The sequence below is a fragment of the Calonectris borealis genome, chromosome 11 (genome assembly GCF_964195595.1).
Source record: "Calonectris borealis chromosome 11, bCalBor7.hap1.2, whole genome shotgun sequence".
In the NCBI taxonomy this organism is placed as follows: domain Eukaryota; kingdom Metazoa; phylum Chordata; class Aves; order Procellariiformes; family Procellariidae; genus Calonectris; species Calonectris borealis.
Genome location: NC_134322.1, coordinates 25,753,609 through 25,778,864, shown reverse-complemented (window position 1 = coordinate 25,778,864; position 25,256 = coordinate 25,753,609).

The following is a 25,256-nucleotide window of genomic DNA, read 5'->3' as shown; positions in this document are numbered from 1 at the left end:
GAGCTAGAGGAGCAAAACCACAGCTCGAGGAACAAAACGAGCTCCCGAGGAAAGAAACCAGAGCCCGAGGAACAAAACCAGATCGAGAAGAATCAAAGGAGGCCCCGAGGAACAAAACCAGAGCCCGTGGAATTATACTAGAGTCCGAGGAACAAAACCAGAGCCCGAGGTAAAAAAACAGAGCCTGAGGAACAAAACCAGAGCCAATGGAACTAAACCAGAGCTCGAGGAACAAAACCAGAACCCGAGAAATTAAACCAGAGCCCGAGGAAGAAAACCAGAACCAGAGGAACAAAACCAGAGACGGAGGAACAAATGGTGGGCCTGAGGAACAAAACGAGACCCATGGACTCAAACCAGAGCCCGAGGAGCTAAAGCAGAGCTGGAAGAACAAAACCAGATCCTGGGCAACAAAACGAGCCCTCGAGGAAGAAAACCAGAGCCCGAGGAAGACAACGACAGCTAGAGGAGCAAAACCACAGCTAGAGGAACAAAACCAGAGCCCGAGGAAAGAAACCAGAGCCCGAGGAAGAAAACCAGAGCCCGAGGAACAAAACCAGATCCCGAAGAAAAAAAAGAGGGCCCGAGGAAAAAAACCAGAGCCCGAGGAACAAAACTAGCCCTCGAGGAAGAAAACCAGAGCCCGAGGAAGACAACGACAGCTAGAGGAGCAAAACCACAGCTCGAGGAACAAAACCAGAGCCCGAGGAAAGAAACCAGAGCCTGAGGAACGAAACCAGATCCCGAGGAACAAAACCAGATCGCGAAGAACAAAAGGAGGGCCCAAGGAATAAAACCAGAGCCCGAGGAACAAAACTAGCCCTCGAGGAAGAAAACCAGAGCTAGAGGAGCAAAACCACAGCTCGAGGAACATAACCAGAGCCCGAGGAAAGAAACCGGAGCCCAAGGAACAAAAACAGGTCCCGAAGAACAAAAGGAGGGTCCGAGGAATAAAACGAGACCCCGAGGAACAAAACTAGACCTCGAGGAAGAAAAGCAGAGCCCGAGGAAGAAAACCAGAGCCCGAGGAAGACAACCAGAGCTAGAGGAGCAAAACCACAGCTCGAGGAACAAAACGAGCTCCCGAGGAAAGAAACCAGAGCCCGAGGAACAAAACCAGATCCCGAAGAACAAAACCAGATCCCGAAGAAGAAAAGGAGGGCCCGAGGAATAAAACAAGACCCCGAGGAACAAAACTAGCCCTCGAGGAAGAAAAGCAGAGCCCGAGGAAGAAAACTAGAGCCCGAGGAAGACAACGAGAGCAAGAGGAGCAAAACCACAGCTCGAGGAACAAAACGAGCTCCCGAGGAAAGAAACCAGAGCCCGAGGAACAAAACCAGAGCCTGAGGAACAAAACCAGATCGCGAAGAATAAAAGGAGGCCCCGAGGAACAAAACCAGAGCCCGTGGAATTATACTAGAGTGCGAGGAACAAAACCAGAGCCTGAGGAAAAAAACCAGAGCCTGAGGAACAAAACCAGAGCCTGAGGAACAAAACCAGAGCCAATGGAACTAAAACAGAGCTCGAGGAACAAAACCAGAACCCGAGAAATTAAACCAGAGCCCGAGGAAGAAAACCAGAACCCGAGGAACAAAACCAGAGACGGAGGAACAAATGGTGGTCCTGAGGAACAAAACGAGACCCGTGGACCCAAACCAGAGCCCGAGGAGCTAAAGCAGAGCTGGAAGAACAAAACCAGATCCTGGCCAACAAAACCAGCCCTCGGGGAAGAAAAGCAGAGCCCGAGGAAGGAAACCAGAGCCCGAGGAAGACAACGAGAGCTAGAGGAGCAAAACCACAGCTCGAGGAACAAAAACAGAGCCCGAGGAAAGAAACCAGAGCCTGAGGAACGAAACCAGATCCCGAGGAACAAAACCAGATCGCGAAGAACAAAAGGAGGGCCCAAGGAATAAAACCAGAGCCCGAGGAACAAAACTAGCCCTCGAGGAAGAAAACCAGAGCCCGAGGAAGACAACAAGAGCTAGAGGAGCAAAACCACAGCTCGAGGAACATAACCAGAGCCCGAGGAAAGAAACCGGAGCCCAAGGAACAAAAACAGGTCCCGAAGAACAAAAGGAGGGTCCGAGGAATAAAACGAGACCCCGAGGAACAAAACTAGACCTCGAGGAAGAATACCAGAGCCCGAGGAAGACAACCAGAGCTAGAGGAGCAAAACCACAGCTCGAGGAACAAAACGAGCTCCCGAGGAAAGAAACCAGAGCCCGAGGAACAAAATCATATCCCGAGGAACAAAAACAGGTCCCGAAGAACAAAAGGAGGGCCCGAGGAATAAAAGGAGACCCCGAGGAACAAAACTAGCCCTCGAGGAAGAATACCAGAGCCCGAGGAAGACAACCAGAGCTAGAGGAGCAAAAATACAGCTCGAGGAACAAAACCAGAGCCCGAGGAAAGAAACCAGAGCCCGAGGAAGAAAACCAGAGCCCGAGGAACAAAACCAGATCCTGAAGAACAAAAGGAGGGCCCGAGGAATAAAACCAGAGCCCGAGGAAAAAAACCAGAGCCCGAGGAAGACAACGAGAGCTAGAGGAGCAAAACCACAGCTCCAGGAACAAAATGAGCTCCCGAGGAAAGAAACCAGAGCCCGAGGAACAAAACCACATCCCGAGGAGCAAAACCAGATCGCGAAGAACAAAAGGAGGCCCCAAGGAACAAAACCAGAGCCCGTGGAATTATACTAGAGTCCGAGGAACAAAACCAGAGCCCGAGGAAAAAAACCAGAGCCTGAGGAACAAAAGCAGAGCCCGTGGAACTAAACCAGAGCCCGGGGAACAAAACCAGAGGCCGAGAAAAAAAAGCAGGGGCAGAGGAACAAAAAAAGATGCCGAGGAACAATACCAGAGCCCGAGGAAGAAAACCAGAGCCCGAGGAACAAAACCAGAGACCGAGGAAGAAATGGTGGGCCCGAGGAACAAAACGAGACCCGTGGACCCAAACCAGAGCCTGAGGAGCTAACGCAGAGCTGGAAGAACAAAACCAGAGCCCGGGCAACAAAACCAGCCCTCGAGGAAGAAAACCAGAGCCCGAGGAAGAAAACCAGAGCCCGAGGAAGACAACGAGAGCTAGAGGAGCAAAACCACAGCTCGAGGAACAAAACCAGAGCCCAAGGAAAGAAAAAAGAGCCCGAGGAACAAAATCAGATCGCGAAGAACAAAAGGAGGCCCAGAGGAACAAAACCAGAGACCGTGGAATTATACTAGAGTCCGAGGAACAAAACCAGAGCCCGAGGAAAAAAACCAGAGCCTGAGGAACAAAACCAGAGCCAATGGAACTAAAACAGAGCCCGAGGAAGAAAACCAGAACCCGAGGAACAAAACCAGAGACGGAGGAAGAAATGGTGGGCCCGAGGAACAAAACGAGACCGTTGGACCCAAACCAGAGCCCGAGGAGCTAAAGCAGAGCTGGAAGAACAAAACCAGAGCCCGGGCAACAAAACCAGCCCTCGAGGAAGAAAACCAGAGCCCGAGGAAGAAAACCAGAGCCCGAGGAAGACAACCAGAGCTAGAGGAGCAAAACCACAGCTCGAGGAACAAAGCCACCGGTGGCTCGAACAAAGCCACTCGGTGGCTCGAAGCCACCGAGGCGAAGGGCTCTGGAGCGGAGGATCGCGCCGGGGGACCCTTCCTGAAGCGGCGAAACCGCGGCGAAAACCGCGAAGGCAACAGCGCAGGGGAGCGAGAGGGCGCCCCAGCCCCCCTCCCCCGAGCCGGAGGAGCGAGCTCCTGACGAGCGGCAGCTCTGACTCAGCGTGGGCGGGGCCAGGAGGGACGGCGGCCGAACCCCCTCAGGTACAAGAGCAGCCCCCAGGGAGCGCGAGCGACCCGGAGCGCGGCGAACAGGGCGGGCAAACAGGGCGTGGCGCGTCAGAAGGGCGTGGCGCGCCAGTTTGCGCGGCAGTTCGCGCCGGCAGGGCGTGCGAGCAGGGCGCAGCCCCCCTCCAGGCTCCAGAGGCCAGCTCAGCTCGTGGTCGTTGCCCTCCCAGAAGAGGACCTGGCCATGGTATCCACTCGGCCAAAAGCCATCGCCAGGACAAACGTGGCGACCCAGACGGAGCCCCTGTGCAAACACACATCTGTCCAGGCCTCCAGCTGCAGGGAGTGCCTGAGGCTGTCCCTTGCACAGGAGGGCAGCAGAGACGATGCCTGTGTGCGTTGCGACCAGGTGGATGATCTGCTCAGCCTGGTGGCAGAGCTGAAGGAGGAAGTGGAGAGGCTAAGGAGCATCAGGGAGTGCGAAAGAGAGATAGATTGGTGGAGCCGCACCCTGCCATCCCTGAGGCAAGGGCAGCACACGGAGGCTCCGCAAGAAGCGGAGGAACCCCTGCCCTCTTGCCACCAGGCGGAAGGAGGAGACCCAGGCGACGGAGGGGAATGGACACAGGTCCCTGCTCGGCGTGCCAGGCGAACCCCCGGCCGGCCTTCCTCGCCTCAACCTTCCCAGCTGCCCCTACACAACAGATACGGGGCTCTGGAACTTGAGGGCCAGACGAACGAGGACGAAGATGAAGGCCCATCCAGGGGGTTGCCCGAAGAGAGGCAGCCAGCCCCACAAATTACGACTGCCTCTGCTAAGAAAAAAAGGAGGGTAATTGTCATTGGTGATTCCCTTCTGAGGGGGACCGAGGGCCCAATCTGTCGGCCGGACCCATCCCACAGGGAAGTCTGCTGCCTCCCTGGGGCCCGGGTGAAGGACATTACTAGGAAACTCCCTAGTCTCGTGCAGGCCTCCGATTACTACCCACTACTGGTTATACAGGCTGGCAGTGAGGAGGTTGCAGGGAGAAGTCCCGAAGGGATCAAAAGGGACTTCAGGGCGCTGGGGCGACTGGTAGGAGGATCGGGAGCACAGGTAGTTTTTTCCTCGATCCCTTTAGTGGCAGGGCAGAACACCGAAAGGAACAGGAAAACTCATCGGATCAACACGTGGCTCAGGGGCTGGTGCCATCGACAGAATTTTGGCTTCTTTGACCACGGGGAGGTTTACACGGCACCGGGCCTGCTGGCGACAGACGGAGTTCAGCTGTCTCACAGGGGGAAAAGGATTCTCGCGTATGAGTTGGCGGGGCTCATCGAGAGGGCTTTAAACTAGGTTCAAAGGGGGACGGGGATAAAACCAGGCTCTCTAGAGAAGAGCCTAGGGACCGCACGCCATTGTCGGGGGAGAAATCGGCAGCCCAGCTGAAGTGCATCTATACCAATGCACGCAGCATGGGCGGCAAACAGGAGGAGCTGGAAGCCATTGTGCAGCGGAGTAGCTATGACTTAGTCGCCATCACGGAAACATGGTGGGATGAGTCGCACGATTGGAGTGCTGCAATGGATGGCTATAAGCTTTTCAGAAGGAACAGGCGAGGAAGGAGAGGCGGTGGAGTAGTCCTGTATGTTAGGGAATGCTTCGACTGTCTAGAGCTCGATGGTAGTGATGACGAGGTCGAGTGCTTGTGGATAAGGATGAGGGGGAAGGCCAACAAGGCAGATATCCTGCTGGGGGTCTGTTATAGACCACCTAGCCAGGAAGAGGAGGCAGATGAAATATTCTACCAGAGGCTGGCAGAAGTCTCCCAGTCGCTAGCCCTTGTTCTCATGGGGGACTTCAACTTTCCGGATGTCTGCTGGAAATACCACACGGCAGAGAGGAAACAGTCGAGGAGGTTCCTGGAGTGTGTGGAAGATAACTTCCTGACGCAGCTGGTAAGCGAGCCCACCAGGGGAGATGCCTCGCTTGACCTGCTGTTCACGAACAGAGAAGGGCTGGTGGGAGATGTGGTGGTCGGAGGCCGGCTTGGGCTTAGCGACCATGAAATGGTAGAATTTTCGATACTTGGTGAAGTAAAGAGGGGGGCCAGCAAAACCGCTACCATGGACTTCCGGCGGGCGGACTTTGGCCTGCTCAGGACACTGGTCGAGAGGGTCCCTTGGGAGACAGTCCTGAAGGGCAAAGGGGTCCAGGAAGGCTGGACGTTCTTCAAGAAGGAAGTCTTAAAGGCGCAGGAGCGGGCTGTCCCCATGTGTCGAAAGAAGAACGGGCGGGGAAGGCGACCGGCCTGGCTGAACGGGGAGCTCTGGCTGGGACTCAGGGAAAAAAGGAGAGTTTATCACTTGTGGAGGAAGGGTCAGGCAACTCAGGAAGAGTACAGGGATCGCGTTAGGTCGTGCAGAGAGGAAATTAGAAAGGCAAAAGCCCGGCTAGAACTCAACCTGGCCACTGTCGTGAGAGACAACAAAAAATGCTTTTATAAGTATATTAATGACAAAAGGAGAGCCAAGGAGAATCTCCATCCTCTATTGGATGCGGGGGGGAACGTTGCCACCAAGGACGAGGAAAAGGCTGAGGTACTCAACGCCTACTTTGCCTCAGTCTTTAGTAGTCAGAGTGGTTATCCTCAGGGTACTCAGCCCCCTGAGCTGGAAGACAGGGACGACGAGCAGGATAAACCCCCCATAATTCAAGAGGATGAAGTTCATGACCTGCTATGCCACCTGGACGTTCACAAGTCTATGGGGCCGGATGGGATCCACCCGAGGGTACTGAGGGAGCTGGCGGAAGAGCTTGCCGAGCCGCTCTCCATCATTTACCAGCAGTCCTGGTTAACTGGGGAGGTCCCGGACGACTGGAGGCTTGCCAATGTGACTCCGATCTACAAGAAGGGCCGGAGGGAGGATCCGGGGAACTACAGACCGGTCAGCCTGACCTCGGTGCCGGGGAAGATCATGGAGCGGTTCATTTTGAGGGCGCTCACGAGCCATGTCCGGGACAACCAGGGGATCAGGCCCAGCCAGCACGGGTTCATGGAAGGCAGGTCCTGCTTGACCAACCTGATCTCCTTCTATGACCAGGTGACCCGCCTAGTGGATGAGGGAAAGGCAGTGGATGTGGTCTACTTGGACTTCAGTAAGGCCTTTGACACTGTCTCCCACAGCATTCTCCTAGAGAAGCTGGCGGCTCACGGCCTAGACAGGTGCACTCTTCGCTGTGTAAAAAACTGGCTGGACGGCCGAGCCCAGAGAGTTGTGGTGAACGGAGTTAAATCCAGTTGGCGGCCGGTCACGAGCGGTGTTCCCCAGGGCTCAGTACTGGGGCCGGTCCTGTTCAATATCTTCATCAATGATCTGGATGAGGGGATCGAGTGCTCCCTCAGTAAGTTTGCAGACGACACCAAGTTGGGTGGGAGTGTTGATCTGCTGGAGGGTAGGAAGGCTCTGCAGAGGGACCTGGACAGGCTGGATCGATGGGCCGAGGCCAACTGTATGAGATTCAACAAGGCCAAGTGCCGGGTCCTGCACTTCGGCCACAACAACCCCAGGCAACGCTACAGGCTTGGGGAAGAGTGGCTGGAAAGCTGCCCAGAGGAAAAGGACCTGGGGGTGCTGGTTGACAGCCGGCTGAACATGAGCCGGCAGTGTGCTCAGGTGGCCAAGAAGGCCAACGGCATCCTGGCCTGTATCAGAAATAGTGTGGCCAGCAGGAGCAGGGAGGTGATCGTGCCCCTGTACTCGGCACTGGTGAGGCCGCACCTCGAATACTGTGTTCAGTTTTGGGCCCCTCACTACAAGAAGGACATGGAGGTGCTGGAGCGCGTCCAGAGGAGGGCAACGAAGCTGGTGAAGGGCCTGGAGCACAAGTCTTATGAGGAGCGGCTGAGGGAACTGGGGTTGTTTAGCCTGGAGAAGAGGAGGCTGAGGGGAGACCTCATCACGCTCTACAACTACCTGAAGGGAGGTTGTAGCGAGGTGGGTGTTGGTCTCTTCTCCCAAGTAACTAGCGATAGGACAAGAGGAAATGGCCTCAAGTTGCGCCAAGGGAGGTTTAGATTGAACATTAGGAAAAATTTCTTTACTGAAAGAGTGGTCAGGCCTTGGAACAGGCTGCCCAGGGAAGTGGTGGAGTCACCATCCCTGGAGGTATTTAAAAGACGTGTAGATGAGGCCCTTAGGGACATGGTGTAGTGGGCATAGTGGTGTTGGGTTGACGGTTGGACACGATGATCTTAGAGGTCTTTTCCAACCTGTATGATTCTATGATTCTATGATTCTATGAAAACCAGAGCCCGAGGAAAGAAACCAGAGCCTGAGGAACGAAACCAGATCCCGAGGAACAAAACCAGATGCCGAAGAACAAAAAGAGGGCCCGAGGAAAAAAAACAGAGCCCGAGGAACAAAACTAGCCCTCGAGGAAGAAAAGCAGAGCCCGAGGAAGAAAACCAGAGCCCGAGGAAGACAACCAGAGCTAGAGGAGCAAAACCACAGCTCGAGGAACAAAACGAGCTCCCGAGGAAAGAAACCAGAGCCCGAGGAACAAAACCAGAGCCCGAGGAACAAAACCAGAGCCTGAGGAACAAAACCAGAGCCAATGGAACTAAACCAGAGCTCGAGGAACAAAACCAGAACCCGAGAAATTAAACCAGAGCCCGAGGAAGAAAACCAGAGCCCGAGGAACAAAACCAGAGACCGAGGAAGAAATGGTGGGCCCGAGGAACAAAACAAGACCCGTGGACCCAAACCAGAGCCCGAGGAGCTAACGCAGAGCTGGAAGAACAAAACCAGAGCCCGGGAAACAAAACCAGCCCTCGAGGAAGAAAACCAGAGCCCAAGGAAGACAACCAGAGCTAGAGGAGCAAAACCACAGCTCGAGGAACAAAACCAGAGCCCGAGGAAAGAAACCAGAGCCCGAGGAAGAAAACCAGGGCCCGAGGAACAAAACCAGATCCCGAAGAACAAAAGGAGGGTCCGAGGAATAAAAGCAGACCCCGAGGAACAAAACTAGCCCTCGAGGAAGAAAAGCAGAGCCCGAGGAAGAACACCAGAGACCGAGGAAGACAACCAGAGCTAGAGGAGCAAAACCACAGCTCGAGGAACAAAACCAGAGCCCGAGGAAAGAAACCAGAGCCCGAGGAACAAAACTAGCCCTCGAGGAACAAAACCAGATCCCGAAGAAGAAAAGGAGGGCCCGAGGAATAAAACAAGACCCCGAGGAACAAAACTAGCCCTCGAGGAAGAAAAGCAGAGCCCGAGGAAGAAAACCAGAGCCCGAGGAAGACAACGAGAGCTAGAGGAGCAAAACCACAGCTCGAGGAACAAAACGAGCTCCCGAGGAAAGAAACCAGAGCCCGAGGAACAAAACCAGAGCCCGTGGAATTATACTAGAGTCCGAGGAACAAAACCAGAGCCCGAGGAAAAAAACCAGAGCCTGAGGAACAAAACCAGAGCCAATGGAACTAAACCAGAGCTCGAGGAACAAAACCAGAACCCGAGAAATTAAACCAGAGCCCGAGGAAGAAAACCAGAACCCGAGGAACAAAACCAGAGACGGAGGAAAAAATGGTGGGCCCGAGGAACAAAACGAGACCGTTGGACCCAAACCAGAGCCCGAGGAGCTAAAGCAGAGCTGGAAGAACAAAACCAGAGCCCGGGCAACAAAACCAGCCCTCGAGGAAGAAAACCAGAGCCCGAGGAAGAAAATCAGAGCCCGAGGAAGACAACCAGAGCTGGAGGAGCAAAACCACAGCTCGAGGAACAAAACCAGAGCCCGAGAAAAGAAACCAGAGCCTGAGGAACGAAACCAGATCCCGAGGAACAAAACCAGATCGCGAAGAACAAAAGGAGGGCCCGAGGAATAAAACCAGAGCCCGAGGAACAAAACTATCCCTCGAGGAAGAAAACCAGAGCCTGAGGAAGACAACCAGAGCTAGAGGAGCAAAACCACAGCTCGAGGAACAAAACCAGAGCCCGAGGAAAGAAACCGGAGCCCAAGGAACAAAACCAGATCCCGAAGAACAAAAGGAGGGTCCGAGGAAGAAAACGAGACCCCGAGGAACAAAACTAGCCCTCGAGGAAGAAAACCAGAGCCCGCGGAAGACAGCCAGAGCTAGAGGAGAAAAACCACAGCTTGAGGAACAAAACCAGAGCCCGAGGAAAGAAACCAGAGCCCAAGGAACAAAAACAGGTCCCGAAGAACAAAAGGAGGGCCCGAGGAATAAAACGAGACCCCGAGGAACAAAACTAGCCCTCGAGGAAGAAAAGCAGAGCCCGAGGAAGAAAACCAGAGCCCGAGGAAGACAACGAGAGCTAGAGGAGCAAAACCACAGCTCGAGGAAGACAACCAGAGCTAGAGGAGCAAAACCAGAGCCCGAGGAACGAAACCAGAGCCCGAGGAACAAAACCAGATTGCGAAGAAAAAAAGGAGGGCCCGAGGAATAAAACCAGACCCGGAGGAACAAAACTAGCCCTCGAGGAAGAAAAGCAGAGCCCGAGGAAGAAAACCAGAGACCGAGGAAGACAACCAGAGCTAGAGGAGCAAAACCACAGCTCGAGGAACAAAACCAGAGCCCAAGGAAAGAAACCAGACTCCGAGGAAAGAAACCAGAGCCCGAGGAAGAAAACCAGAGCCCGAGGAACAAAACCAGATCCCAAAGAACAAAAGGAGGGACCGAGGAATAAAACGAGACCCCGAGGAACAAAACTAGCCCTCGAGGAAGAAAAGCAGAGCCCAAGGAAGAAAACGAGCTCCCGAGGAAGACAATGAGAGCTAGAGCAGCAAAACCACAGCTCGAGGAACAAAACGAGCTCCCGAGGAAAGAAAACAGAGCCCGAGGAAGACAACCAGAGCTAGAGGAGCAAAACCACAGCTCGAGGAACAAAACCAGTGCCCAAGGAAAGAAACCAGAGCCCGAGGAACAAAAACGGGTCCCGAAGAACAAAAGGAGAGTCCGAGGAAGAAAACGAGACCCCGAGGAACAAAACTAGCCCTCGAGGAAGAATACCAGAGCCCGAGGAAGACAACGAGAGCTAGAGGAGCAAAACCACAGCTCGAGGAACAAAACCAGAGCCCGAGGAAAGAAACCAGAGCCCGAGGAAGAAAACCAGAGCCCGAGGAACAAAACCAGATCCCGAAGAACAAAAGGAGGGTCCGAGGAATAAAACGAGACCCCGAGGAACAGAACTAGCCCTCGAGGAAGAAAACCAGAGCCCGAGAAATTAAACCAGAGCCCGAGGAAGAAAACCAGAACCCGAGGAACAAAACCAGAGACCGAGGAAGAAATGGTGGGCCCGAGGAACAAAACAAGACCCTTGGACCCAAACCAGAGCCCGAAGAGCTAAAGCAGAGCTGGAAGAACAAAACCAGAGCCCAGGGAACAAAACCAGAGCCCGAGGAACAAAACCAGAGCCCGAGGAAGACAACCAGAGCTAGAGGAGCAAAACCACAGCTCGAGGAAGACAACCAGAGCTAGAGGAGCAAAACCAGAGCCCGAGGAACGAAACCAGAGCCCGAGGAACAAAACCAGATTGCGAAGAAAAAAAGGAGGGCCCGAGGAATAAAACCAGACCCGGAGGAACAAAACTAGCCCTCGAGGAAGAAAAGCAGAGCCCGAGGAAGAAAACCAGAGCCCGAGGAAGACAACCAGAGCTAGAGGAGCAAAACCACAGCTCGAGGAACAAAACGAGCTCCGGAGGAAAGAAAACAGAGCCCGAGGAACAAAACCAGATCCCAAGGAACAAAACCAGATCGCGAAGAACAAAAAGAGGCCCCAAGGAACAAAACCAGAGCCCGTGGAATTATACTAGAGTCCGAGGAACAAAACCAGAGCCCGAGGAAAAAAAACAGAGCCTGAGGAACAAAACCAGAGCCAATGGAACTAAACCAGAGCTCGAGGAACAAAACCAGAACCCGAGAAATTAAACCAGAGCCCGAGGAAGAAAACCAGAACCCGAGGAACAAAACCAGAGACCGAGGAACAAATGGTGGGTTTGAGGAACAAAACGAGACCCGTGGACCCAAACCAGAGCCCGAGGAGCTAAAGCAGAGCTGGAAGAACAAAACCAGAGCCCAGGGAACAAAACCAGCCCTCGAGGAAGAAAACCAGAGTCCGAGGAAGAAAACCAGAGCCCGAGGAAGACAACCAGAGCTAGAGGAGCAAAACCACAGCTCGAGGAACAAAACCAGAGCCCAAGGAAAGAAACCAGAGCCCGAGGAAAGAAACCAGAGCCCGAGGAAGAAAACCAGAGCCCGAGGAACAAAACCAGATCCCAAACAACAAAAGGAGGGACCGAGGAATAAAACGAGACCCCGAGGAACAAAACTAGCCCTCGAGGAAGAAAAGCAGAGCCCGAGGAAGAAAACGAGCTCCCGAGGAAGACAATGAGAGCTAGAGCAGCAAAACCACAGCTCGAGGAACAAAACGAGCTCCCGAGGAAAGAAAACAGAGCCCGAGGAAGACAACCAGAGCTAGAGGAGCAAAACCACAGCTCGAGGAACAAAACCAGAGCCCAGGGAAAGAAACCAGAGCCCGAGGAACAAAAACGCGTCCCGAAGAACAAAAGGAGAGTCCGAGGAAGAAAACGAGACCCCGAGGAACAAAACTAGCCCTCGAGGAAGAATACCAGAGCCCGAGGAAGACAACGAGAGCTAGAGGAGCAAAACCACAGCTCGAGGAACAAAACCAGAGCCCGAGGAAAGAAACCAGAGCCCAAGGAAGAAAACCAGAGCCCGAGGAACAAAACCAGATCCCGAAGAACAAAAGGAGGGTCCGAGGAATAAAACGAGACCCCGAGGAACAGAACTAGCCCTCGAGGAAGAAAACCAGAGCCCGAGGAAGAAAACGAGCTCCCGAGGAAGACAATGAGAGCTAGAGCAGCAAAACCACAGCTCGAGGAACAAAACCAGAGCCCGAGGAAAGAAACCAGAGCCCGAGGAACAAAACCAGATCCTGAGGAACAAAACCAGATCGCGAAGAATAAAAGGAGGCCCCAAGGAACAAAACCAGAGCCCGTGGAATTATACTAGAGTCCGAGGAACAAAACCAGAGCCCGAAGAAAAAAAACAGAGCCTGAAGAACAAAACCAGAGCAAATGGAACTAAACCAGAGGTCGAGGAACAAAACCAGAAACCGAGAAATTAAACTAGAGCCCGAGGAAGAAAACCAGAACCCGAGGAACAAAACCAGAGACCGAGGAACAAATGGTGGGACTGAGGAACAAAACGAGACCTGTGGACCCAAACCAGAGCCCGAGGAGCTAAAGCAGAGCTGGAAGAACAAAACCAGAGCCCGGGCAAAAACACCAGCCCTCGAGGAAGAAAACCAGAGCCCGAGGAAGAAAACCAGAGCCCGAGGAAGACAACCAGAGCTAGAGGAGCAAAACCACAGCTCGAGGAACAAAACCAGAGCCCGAGGAAAGAAACCAGAGCCCAAGGAAGAAAAACAGGTCCCGAAGAACAAAAGGAGGGTCCGAGGAATAAAACGAGACCCCGAGGAACAAAACTAGCCCTCGAGAAAGAAAAGCAGAGCCCGAGGAAGAAAACCAGAGCCCGAGGAAGACAACCAGAGCTAGAGGAGCAAAACCACAGCTCGAGGAACAAAACCAGAGTCCGAGGAAAGAAACCAGAGCCCGAGGAACAAAATCACATCGCGAAGAACAAAAGGAGGCCCCGAGGAACAAAACCAGAGCCCGTGGAATTATACTAGAGTCCGAGGAACAAAACCAGAGCCCGAGGAAAAAAAACAGAGCCTGAGGAACAAAACCAGAGCCAATGGAACTAAACCAGAGCTCGAGGAACAAAACCAGAACCCGAGAAATTAAACCAGAGCCTGAAGAAGAAAACCAGAACCCGAGGAACAAAACCAGAGACCGAGGAACAAATGGTGGGCCTGAGGAACAAAACGAGACCCGTGGACCCAAACCAGAGCCCGAGGAGCTAAAGCAGAGCTGGAAGAACAAAACCAGAGCCCGGGCAACAAAACCAGCTCTCGAGGAAGAAAACCAGAGCCTGAGGAAGAAAACCAGAGCCCGAAAAGACAACCAGAGCTAGAGGAGCAAAACCACAGCTCGAGGAACAAAACCAGAGCCCGAGGAAAGAAACCAGAGCCTGAGGAACGAAACCAGATCCCGAGGAACAAAACCAGATCCCGAAAAACAAAAAGAGGGCCCGAGGAAAAAAAACAGAGCCCGAGGAACAAAACTAGCCCTCGAGGAACAAAACCAGAGCCCGAGGAAAGAAACCAGAGCCCAAGGAACAAAAACAGGTCCCGAAGAACAAAAGGAGGGTCCGAGGAAGAAAACGAGACCCCGAGGAACAAAACTATCCCTCGAGGAATAATACCAGAGCCCGAGGAAGACAACCAGAGCTAGAGGAGCAAAACCACAGCTCGAGGAACAAAACCAGAGCCCGAGGAAAGAAACCAGAGCCCGAGGAAGAAAACCAGAGCCCGAGGAACAAAACCAGATCCCAAAGAACAAAAGGAGGGCCCGAGGAATAAAACGAGACCCCGAGGAACAAAACTAGCCCTCGAGGAAGAAAAGCAGAGCCCGAGGAAGAAAACGAGCTCCCGAGGAAGACAATGAGAGCTAGAGCAGCAAAACCACAGCTCGAGGAACAAAACGAGCTCCCGAGGAAAGAAACCAGAGCCCGAGGAACAAAACCAGATCGCGAAGAATAAAAGGAGGCCCCAAGGAACAAAACCAGAGCCCGTGGAATTATACTAGAGTCCGAGGAACAAAACCAGAGCCCGAGGAAAAAAAACAGAGCCTGAGGAACAAAACCAGAGTCAATGGAACTAAAACAGAGCTCGAGGAACAAAACCAGAACCCGAGAAATTAAACCAGAGCCCGAGGAAGAAAACCAGAACCCGAGGAACAAAACCAGAGACCGAGGAACAAATGGTGGGTTTGAGGAACAAAACGAGACCCGTGGACCCAAACCAGAGCCCGAGGAGCTAAAGCAGAGCTGGAAGAACAAAACCAGAGCCCAGGGAACAAAACCAGCCCTCGAGGAAGAAAACCAGAGTCCAAGGAAGAAAACCAGAGCCCGAGGAAGACAACCAGAGCTAGAGGAGCAAAACCACAGCTCGAGGAACAAAACCAGAGCCCGAGGAAAGAAACCAGAGCCCGAGGAAAGAAACCAGAGCCCGAGGAATAAAACCAGAGCCCGAGGAACAAAACCAGATCCCAAAGAACAAAACGAGGGCCCGAGGAATAAAACGAGACCCCGAGGAACAAAACTAGCCCTCGAGGAAGAGAAGCAGAGCCCGTGGAAGAAAACGAGCTCCCGAGGAAGACAATGAGAGCTAGAGCAGCAAAACCACAGCTCGAGGAACAAAACGAGCTCCCGAGGAAAGAAACCAGAGCCCGAGGAACAAAACCAGATCGCGAAGAATAAAAGGAGGCCCCAAGGAACAAAACCAGAGCCCGTGGAATTATACTAGAGTCCGAGGAACAAAACCAGAGCCCGAGGAAAAAAAACAGAGCCTGAGGAACAAAACCAGAGCCAATGGAACTAAAACAGAGCTCGAGGAACAAAACCAGAACCCGAGAAATTAAACCAGAGCCTGAGGAAGAAAACCAGAACCCGAGGAACAAAACCAGAGATGGAGGAACAAATGGTGGGTTTGAGGAACAAAACGAGACCCGTGGACCCAAACCAGAGCCCGAGGAGCTAAAGCAGAGCTGGAAGAACAAAACCAGAGCCCAGGGAACAAAACCAGCCCTCAAGGAAGAAAACCAGAGCCCGAGGAAGAAAACCAGAGCCCGAGGAAGACAACCAGAGCTAGAGGAGCAAAACCACAGCTCGAGGAACAAAACCAGAGCCCAAGGAAAGAAACCAGAGCCCGAGGAACAAAAACGGGTCCCGAAGAACAAAAGGAGAGTCCGAGGAAGAAAACGAGACCCCGAGGAACAAAACTAGCCCTCGAGGAAGAATACCAGAGCCCGAGGAAGACAACGAGAGCTAGAGGAGCAAAACCACAGCTCGAGGAACAAAACCAGAGCCCGAGGAAAGAAACCAGAGCCCGAGGAAGAAAACCAGAGCCCGAGGAACAAAACCAGATCCCGAAGAACAAAAGGAGGGTCCGAGGAATAAAACGAGACCCCGAGGAACAGAACTAGCCCTCGAGGAAGAAAACCAGAGCCCGAGAAATTAAACCAGAGCCCGAGGAAGAAAACCAGAACCCGAGGAACAAAACCAGAGACCGAGGAACAAATGGTGGGCCCGAGGAACAAAACGAGACCCATGGACCCAAACCAGAGCCCGAAGAGCTAAAGCAGAGCTGGAAGAACAAAACCAGAGCCCAGGGAACAAAACCAGAGCCCGAGGAACAAAACCAGAGCCCGAGGAAGACAACCAGAGCTAGAGGAGCAAAACCACAGCTCGAGGAAGACAACCAGAGCTAGAGGAGCAAAACCAGAGCCCGAGGAACGAAACCAGAGCCCGAGGAACAAAACCAGATTGCGAAGAAAAAAAGGAGGGCCCGAGGAATAAAACCAGACCCGGAGGAACAAAACTAGCCCTCGAGGAAGAAAAGCAGAGCCCGAGGAAGAAAACCAGAGCCCGAGGAAGACAACCAGAGCTAGAGGAGCAAAACCACAGCTCGAGGAACAAAACGAGCTCCGGAGGAAAGAAAACAGAGCCCGAGGAACAAAACCAGATCCCAAGGAACAAAACCAGATCGCGAAGAACAAAAAGAGGCCCCAAGGAACAAAACCAGAGCCCGTGGAATTATACTAGAGTCCGAGGAACAAAACCAGAGCCCGAGGAAAAAAAACAGAGCCTGAGGAACAAAACCAGAGCCAATGGAACTAAACCAGAGCTCGAGGAACAAAACCAGAACCCGAGAAATTAAACCAGAGCCCGAGGAAGAAAACCAGAACCCGAGGAACAAAACGAGAGACCGAGGAAGAAATGGTGGGCCCGAGGAACAAAACGAGACCCGTGGACCCAAACCAGAGCCCGAGGAGCTAAAGCAGAGCTGGAAGAACAAAACCAGAGCCCGGGGAACAAAACCAGCCCTCGAGGAAGAAAACCAGAGCCTGAGGAAGAAAACCAGAGCCCGAGTAAGACAACCAGAGCTAGAGGAGCAAAACCACAGCTCGAGGAACAAAACCAGAGCCCGAGGAAAGAAACCAGAGCCCAAGGAACAAAAACAGGTCCCGAAGAACAAAAGGAGGGCCCGAGGAATAAAACGAGACCCCGAGGAACAAAACTAGCCCTTGAGGAAGAAAACCAGAGCCCGAGGAAGACAACGAGAACTAGAGGAGCAAAACCACAGCTCAAGGAACAAAACGAGCTCCCGAGGAAAGAAACCAGAGCCCGAGGAACAAAAGCAGATCGCGAAGAACAAAACCAGATTGCGAAGAGCAAAAGGAGGCCCCAAGGAACAAAACCAGAGCCCGTGGAATTATACTAGAGTCCGAGGAACAAAACCAGAGCCCGAGGAAAAAAACCAGAGCCTGAGGAACAAAACCAGAGCCAATGGAACTAAACCAGAGCTCGAGGAACAAAACCAGAACCCGAGAAATTAAACCAGAGCCCGAGGAAGAAAACCAGAACCCGATGAACAAAACCAGAGACCGAGGAAGAAATGGTGGGCCCGAGGAACAAAACGAGACCCGTGGACCCAAACCAGAGCCGAGGAGCTAAAGCAGAGCTGGAAGAACAAAACCAGAGCCCGGGCAACAAAACCAGCCCTCGAGGAAGAAAACCAGAGCCCGAGGAAGAAAACCAGAGCCCGAGGAAGACAACGAGAGCTAGAGGAGCAAAACCACAGCTCGAGGAACAAAACCAGAGCCCGAGGAAAGAAACCAGAGCCCAAGGAACAAAAACAGGTCCCGAAGAACAAAAGGAGGGTCCGAGGAATAAAGCCAGAGACCGAGGAACAAAACTAGCCCTCGAGGTAGAATACCAGAGCCCGAGGAAGACAATGAGAGCTAGAGGAGCAAAACCACAGCTCGAGGAACAAAACCAGAGCCCGAGGAAAGAAACCAGAGCCCGAGGAACAAAACCAGATCCCGAGGAACAAAACCAGATCGCGAAGAACAAAAGGAGGCCCCAAGGAACAAAACCAGAGCCCGTGGAATTATACTAGAGTGCAAGGAACAAAACCAGAGCCCGAGGAAAAAAACCAGAGCCTGAGGAACAAAACCAGAGGCAATGGAACTAAACCAGAGCTCGAGGAACAAAACCAGAACCCGAGAAATTAAACCAGAGCCCGAGGAAGAACACCAGAACCCGAGGAACAAAACCAGAGACCGAGGAACAAATGGTGGGCCCGAGGAACAAAACGAGACCCATGGACCCAAACCAGAGCCCGAGGAGCTAAAGCAGAGCTGGAAGAAAAATACCAGAGCCCGGGGAACAAAACCAGAGCCCGAGGAAAAAAACCAGAGCCTGAGGAATAAAACCAGAGCCAATGGAACTAAACCAGAGCTCGAGGAACAAAACCAGAACCCGAGAAATTAAACCAGAGCCCGAGGAAGAAAACCAGAACCCGAGGAACAAAACCAGAGACCGAGGAAGAAATGGTGGGCCCGCGGAACAAAACGAGACCCGTGGACCCAAACCAGAGCCCGAGGAGCTAAAGCAGAGCTGGAAGAACAAAACCAGAGCCCGGGGAACAAAACCAGAGCCCGAGGAACAAAACCAGAGCCCGAGGAAGACAACCAGAGCTAGAGGAGCAAAACCACAGCTCGAGGAAGACAACCAGAGCTAGAGGAGCAAAACCAGAGCCCGAGGAACAAAACCAGATCGCGAAGAACAAAAGGAGGGCCCGAGGAATAAAACGAGACCCCGAGGAACAAAACTAGCCCTCGAGGAAGAATACCAGAGCCCGAGGAAGACAACCAGAGCTAGAGGAGCAAAACCACAGCTCAAGGAACAAAACCAGAGCCCAAGGAAAGAAACCAGAGCCCGAGGAAAGAAACCAGAGCCCGAGGAAGAAAACCAGAGCCCGAGGAACAAAACCAGATCCCAAAGAACAAAAGGAGGGCCCGAGGAATAAAACGAGACCCCGAGGAACAAAACTAGCCCTCGAGGAAGAAAAGCAGAGCCCGAGGAAGAAAACCAGAGCCCGAGGAAGACAACCAGAGCTAGAGGAGCAAAACCACAGCTCGAGGAACAAAACGAGCTCCCGAGGGAAGAAACCAGAGCCCGAGGAAGAAAACCAGATCGCGAAGAATAAAAGGAGGCCCCGAGGAACAAAACCAGAGCCGGTGGAATTATACTAGAGTCCGACGAACAAAACCAGAGCCCGAGGAAAAATAACAGAGCCTGAGGAACAAAACCAGAGCCAATGGAACTAAACCAGAGCTCGAGGAACAAAACCAGAACCCGAGAAATTAAACCAGAGCCCGAGGAAGAAAACCAGAACCCAAGGAACAAAACCAGAGACGGAGGAACAAATGGTGGGCCTGAGGAACAAAACGAGACCCATGGACCCAAACCAGAGCCCGAGGAGCTAAAGCAGAGCTGGAAGAACAAAACCAGATCCTGGGCAACAAAACGAGCCCTCGAGGAAGAAAACCAGAGCCCGAGGAAGACAACGAGAGCTAGAGGAGCAAAACCACAGCTCGAGGAACAACACCAGGGCCCGAGGAAAGAAACCAGAGCCCGAGGAACAAAACCAGAGCCTGAGGAACAAAACCAGATCGCGAAGAATAAAAGGAGGCCCCGAGGAACAAAACCAGAGCCCGTGGAATTATACTAGAGTGCGAGGAACAAAACCAGAGCCCGAGGAAAAAAACCAGAGCCTGAGGAACAAAACCAGAGCCTGAGGAACAAAACCAGAGCCAATGGAACTAAAACAGAGCTCGAGGAACAAAACCAGAACCCGAGGAACAAAACCAGAGACGGAGGAACAAATGGTGGTCCTGAGGAACAAAACGAGACCCGTGGACCCAAACCAGAGCCCGAGGAGCTAAAGCAGAGCTGGAAGAACAAAACCAGATCCTGGGCAACAAAACCAGCCCTCGAAGAAGAAAAGCAGAGCCCGAGGAAGGAAACCAGAGCCCGAGGAAGACAACGAGAGCTAGAGGAGCAAAAGCACAGCTCGAGGAACAAAACCAGAGCCCGAGGAAAGAAACCAGAGCCTGAGGAACGAAACCAGATCCCGAGGAACAAAACCAGATCGCGAAGAACAAAAGGAGGCCCCAAGGAACAAAACCAGAGCCCGAGGAACAAAACTAGCCCTCGAGGAAGAAAACCAGAGCCCGAGGAAGACAACCAGAGCTAGAGGAGCAAAACCACAGCTCGAGGAACATAACCAGAGCCCGAGGAAAGAAACCGGAGCCCAAGGAACAAAAACAGGTCCCGAAGAACAAAAGGAGGGTCCGAGGAATAAAACGAGACCCCGAGGAACAAAACTAGACCTCGAGGAAGAATACCAGAGCCCGAGGAAGACAACCAGAGCCCGAGGAAGACAACGAGAGCTAGAGGAGCAAAATCACAGCTCGAGGAACAAAACGAGCTCCCGAGGAAAGAAACCAGAGCCCGAGGAACAAAACCAGATCCTGAAGAACAAAACCAGATCCCGAAGAAGAAAAGGAGGGCCCGAGGAATAAAAGGAGACCCCGAGGAACAAAACTAGCCCTCGAGGAAGAAAAGCAGAGCCCGAGGAAGAAAACCAGAGCCCGAGGAAGACAACCAGAGCTAGAGGAGCAAAACCACAGCTCGAGGAACAAAACGAGCTCCCGAGGAAAGAAACCAGAGCCCGAGGAACAAAACCAGATCCCGAGGAACAAAACCAGATCGCGAAGAACAAAAGGAGGCCCCAAGGAACAAAACCAGAGCCCGTGGAATTATACTAGAGTCCAAGGAACAAAACCAGAGCCCGAGGAAAAAAAACAGAGCCTGAGGAACAAAACCAGAGCCAATGGAACTAAAGCAGAGCTCGAGGAACAAAACCAGAACCCGAGAAATTAAACCAGAGCCCGAGGAAGAAAACCAGAACCCGAGGAACAAAACCAGAGACCGAGGAAGAAATGGTGGGCCTGAGGAACAAAACGAGACCCGTGGACCCAAACCAGAGCCCGAGGAGTTAAAGCAGAGCTGGAAGAACAAAACCAGAGCCCGGGGAACAAAACCAGCCCTCGAGGAAGAAAACCAGAGCCCGAGGAAGAAAACCAGAGCCCGAGGAAGAAAACCAGAGCCCGAGGAAGACAACCAGAGCTAGAGGAGCAAAACCACAGCTCAAGGAAGAAAACCAGAGCCCGAGGAAAGAAACCAGAGCCCAAGGAACAAAAACAGGTCCCGACGAATAAAAGGAGGGTCCGAGGGAGAAAACGAGACCCCGAGGAACAAAACTAGCCCTCGAGGAAAAATACCAGAGCCCGAGGAAGACAACCAGAGCTAGAGGAGCAAAACCACAGCTCGAGGAACAAAACCAGAGCCCGAGGAAAGAAACCAGAGCCCGAGGAAGAAAACCAGAGCCCGAGGAACAAAACCAGATCCTGAAGAACGAAAGGAGGGCCCGAGGAATAAAAGGAGACCCCGAGGAACAAAACTAGCCCTCGAGGAAGAAAAGCAGAGCCCGAGGAAGAAAACCAGAGCCCGAGGAAGACAACCAGAGCTAGAGGAGCAAAACCACAGCTCGAGGAACAAAACGAGCTCCCGAGGAAAGACACCAGAGCCCGAGGAACAAAACCAGATCCCGAGGAACAAAACCAGATCCCGAAGAAGAAAAGGAGGGCCCGAGGAATAAAACAATACCACGAGGAACAAAACTAGCCCTCGAGGAAAAAAAGCAGAGCCCGAGAAAGAAAACCAGAGCCCGAGGAAGACAACGAGAGCTAGAGGAGCAAAACCACAGCTCGAGGAACAAAACGAGCTCCCGAGGAAAGAAACCAGAGCCCGAGGAACAAAACCAGATCGCGAAGAATAAAAGGAGGCCCCGAGGAACAAAACCAGAGCCCGTGGAATTATACTAGAGTCCGAGGAACAAAACCAGAGCCCGAGGTAAAAAAACAGAGCCTGAGGAACAAAACCAGAGCCAATGGAACTAAACGAGAGCTCGAGGAACAAAACCAGAACCCGAGAAATTAAACCAGAGCCCGAGGAAGAAAACCAGAACCCGAGGAACAAAACCAGAGACCGAGGAAGAAATGGTGGGCCCGAGGAACAAAACGAGACCGTTGGACCCAAACCAGAGCCTGAGGAGATAAAGCAGAGCTGGAAGAACAAAACCAGAGCCCGAGCAACAAAACCAGCCCTCGAGGAAGAAAACCAGAGCCCGAGGAAGACAACCAGAGCCCGAGGAAGACAACCAGAGCTAGAGGAGCAAAACCACAGCTCGAGGAACAACACCAGAGCCCGAGGAAAGAAACCGGAGCCCAAGGAACAAAAACAGGTCCCGAAGAACAAAAGGAGGGTCCGAGGAATAAAACGAGACCCCGAGGAACAAAACTAGACCTCGAGGAAGAAAAGCAGAGCCCGAGGAAGAAAACCAGAGCCCGAGAAAGACAACGAGAGCTAGAGCAGCAAAACCACAGCTCGAGGAACAAAACGAGCTCCCGAGGAAAGAAACCAGAGCCCGAGGAACAAAACCAGATCCCGAAGAACAAAACCAGATCCCGAAGAAGAAAAGGAGGGCCCGAGGAATAAAACAAGACCCCGAGGAACAAAACTAGCCCTCGAGGAAGAAAAGCAGAGCCCGAGGAAGAAAACTAGAGCCCGAGGAAGACAACGAGAGCAAGAGGAGCAAAACCACAGCTCGAGGAACAAAACGAGCTCCCGAGGAAAGAAACCAGAGCCCGAGGAAAAAAACCAGAGCCTGAGGAACAAAACCAGATTGCGAAGAATAAAAGGAGGCCCCGAGGAACAAAACCAGAGCCCGTGGAATTATACTAGAATCCGAGGAACAAAACCAGAGCCCGAGGAAAAAAACCAGATCCCGAGGAACAAAACCAGATCCCGAAGAAGAAAAGGAGGGCCCGAGGAATAAAACAATACCACGAGGAACAAAACTAGCCCTCGAGGAAAAAAAGCAGAGCCCGAGAAAGAAAACCAGAGCCCGAGGAAGACAACGAGAGCTAGAGGAGCAAAACCACAGCTCGAGGAACAAAACGAGCTCCCGAGGAAAGAAACCAGAGCCCGAGGAACAAAACCAGATCGCGAAGAATAAAAGGAGGCCCCGAGGAACAAAACCAGAGCCCGTGGAATTATACTAGAGTCCGAGGAACAAAACCAGAGCCCGAGGTAAAAAAACAGAGCCTGAGGAACAAAACCAGAGCCAATGGAACTAAACCAGAGCTCGAGGAACAAAACCAGAACCCGAGAAATTAAACCAGAGCCCGAGGAAGAAAACCAGAACCCGAGGAACAAAACCAGAGACCGAGGAAGAAATGGTGGGCCCGAGGAACAAAACGAGACCGTTGGACCCAAACCAGAGCCTGAGGAGATAAAGCAGAGCTGGAAGAACAAAACCAGAGCCCGAGCAACAAAACCAGCCCTCGAGGAAGAAAACCAGAGCCCGAGGAAGACAACCAGAGCCCGAGGAAGACAACCAGAGCTAGAGGAGCAAAACCACAGCTCGAGGAACAACACCAGAGCCCGAGGAAAGAAACCGGAGCCCAAGGAACAAAAACAGGTCCCGAAGAACAAAAGGAGGGTCCGAGGAATAAAACGAGACCCCGAGGAACAAAACTAGACCTCGAGGAAGAAAAGCAGAGCCCGAGGAAGAAAACCAGAGCCCGAGAAAGACAACGAGAGCTAGAGCAGCAAAACCACAGCTCGAGGAACAAAACGAGCTCCCGAGGAAAGAAACCAGAGCCCGAGGAACAAAACCAGATCCCGAAGAACAAAACCAGATCCCGAAGAAGAAAAGGAGGGCCCGAGGAATAAAACAAGACCCCGAGGAACAAAACTAGCCCTCGAGGAAGAAAAGCAGAGCCCGAGGAAGAAAACTAGAGCCCGAGGAAGACAACGAGAGCAAGAGGAGCAAAACCACAGCTCGAGGAACAAAACGAGCTCCCGAGGAAAGAAACCAGAGCCCGAGGAAAAAAACCAGAGCCTGAGGAACAAAACCAGATTGCGAAGAATAAAAGGAGGCCCCGAGGAACAAAACCAGTGCCCGTGGAATTATACTAGAATCCGAGGAACAAAACCAGAGCCCGAGGAAAAAAACCAGAGCCTGAGGAACAAAACCAGAGCCTGAGGAACAAAACCAGAGCCAATGGAACTAAAACAGAGCTCGAGGAACAAAACCAGAACCCGAGAAATTAAACCAGAGCCCGAGGAAGAAAACCAGAACCCGAGGAACAAAACCAGAGACGGAGGAACAAATGGTGGGCCTGAGGAACAAAACGAGACCCGTGGACCCAAACCAGAGCCCGAGGAGTTAAAGCAGAGCTGGAAGAACAAAACCAGAGCCCGGGGAACAAAACCAGCCCTCGAGGAAGAAAACCAGAGCCCGAGGAAGAAAACCAGAGCCCGAGGAAGAAAACCAGAGCCCGAGGAAGACAACCAGAGCTAGAGGAGCAAAACCACAGCTCAAGGAAGAAAACCAGAGCCCGAGGAAAGAAACCAGAGCCCAAGGAACAAAAACAGGTCCCGACGAATAAAAGGAGGGTCCGAGGGAGAAAACGAGACCCCGAGGAACAAAACTAGCCCTCGAGGAAAAATACCAGAGCCCGAGGAAGACAACCAGAGCTAGAGGAGCAAAACCACAGCTCGAGGAACATAACCAGAGCCCGAGGAAAGAAACCGGAGCCCAAGGAACAAAAACAGGTCCCGAAGAACAAAAGGAGGGTCCGAGGAATAAAACGAGACCCCGAGGAACAAAACTAGACCTCGAGGAAGAAAAGCAGAGCCCGAGGAAGAAAACCAGAGCCCGAGGAAGACAACCAGAGCTAGAGGAGCAAAACCACAGCTCGAGGAACAAAACGAGCTCCCGAGGAAAGAAACCAGAGCCCGAGGAACAAAACCAGATCCCGAAGAACAAAACCAGATCCCGAAGAAGAAAAGGAGGGCCCGAGGAATAAAACAAGACCCCGAGGAACAAAACTAGCCCTCGAGGAAGAAAAGCAGAGCCCGAGGAAGAAAACTAGAGCCCGAGGAAGACAACGAGAGCAAGAGGAGCAAAACCACAGCTCGAGGAACAAAACGAGCTCCCGAGGAAAGAAACCAGAGCCCGAGGAACAAAACCAGAGCCTGAGGAACAAAACCAGATCGCGAAGAATAAAAGGAGGCCCCGAGGAACAAAACCAGAGCCCGTGGAATTATACTAGAGTGCGAGGAACAAAACCAGAGCCTGAGGAAAAAAACCAGAGCCTGAGGAACAAAACCAGAGCCTGAGGAACAAAACCAGAGCCAATGGAACTAAAACAGAGCTCGAGGAACAAAACCAGAACCCGAGAAATTAAACCAGAGCCCGAGGAAGAAAACCAGAACCCGAGGAACAAAACCAGAGACGGAGGAACAAATGGTGGTCCTGAGGAACAAAACGAGACCCGTGGACCCAAACCAGAGCCCGAGGAGCTAAA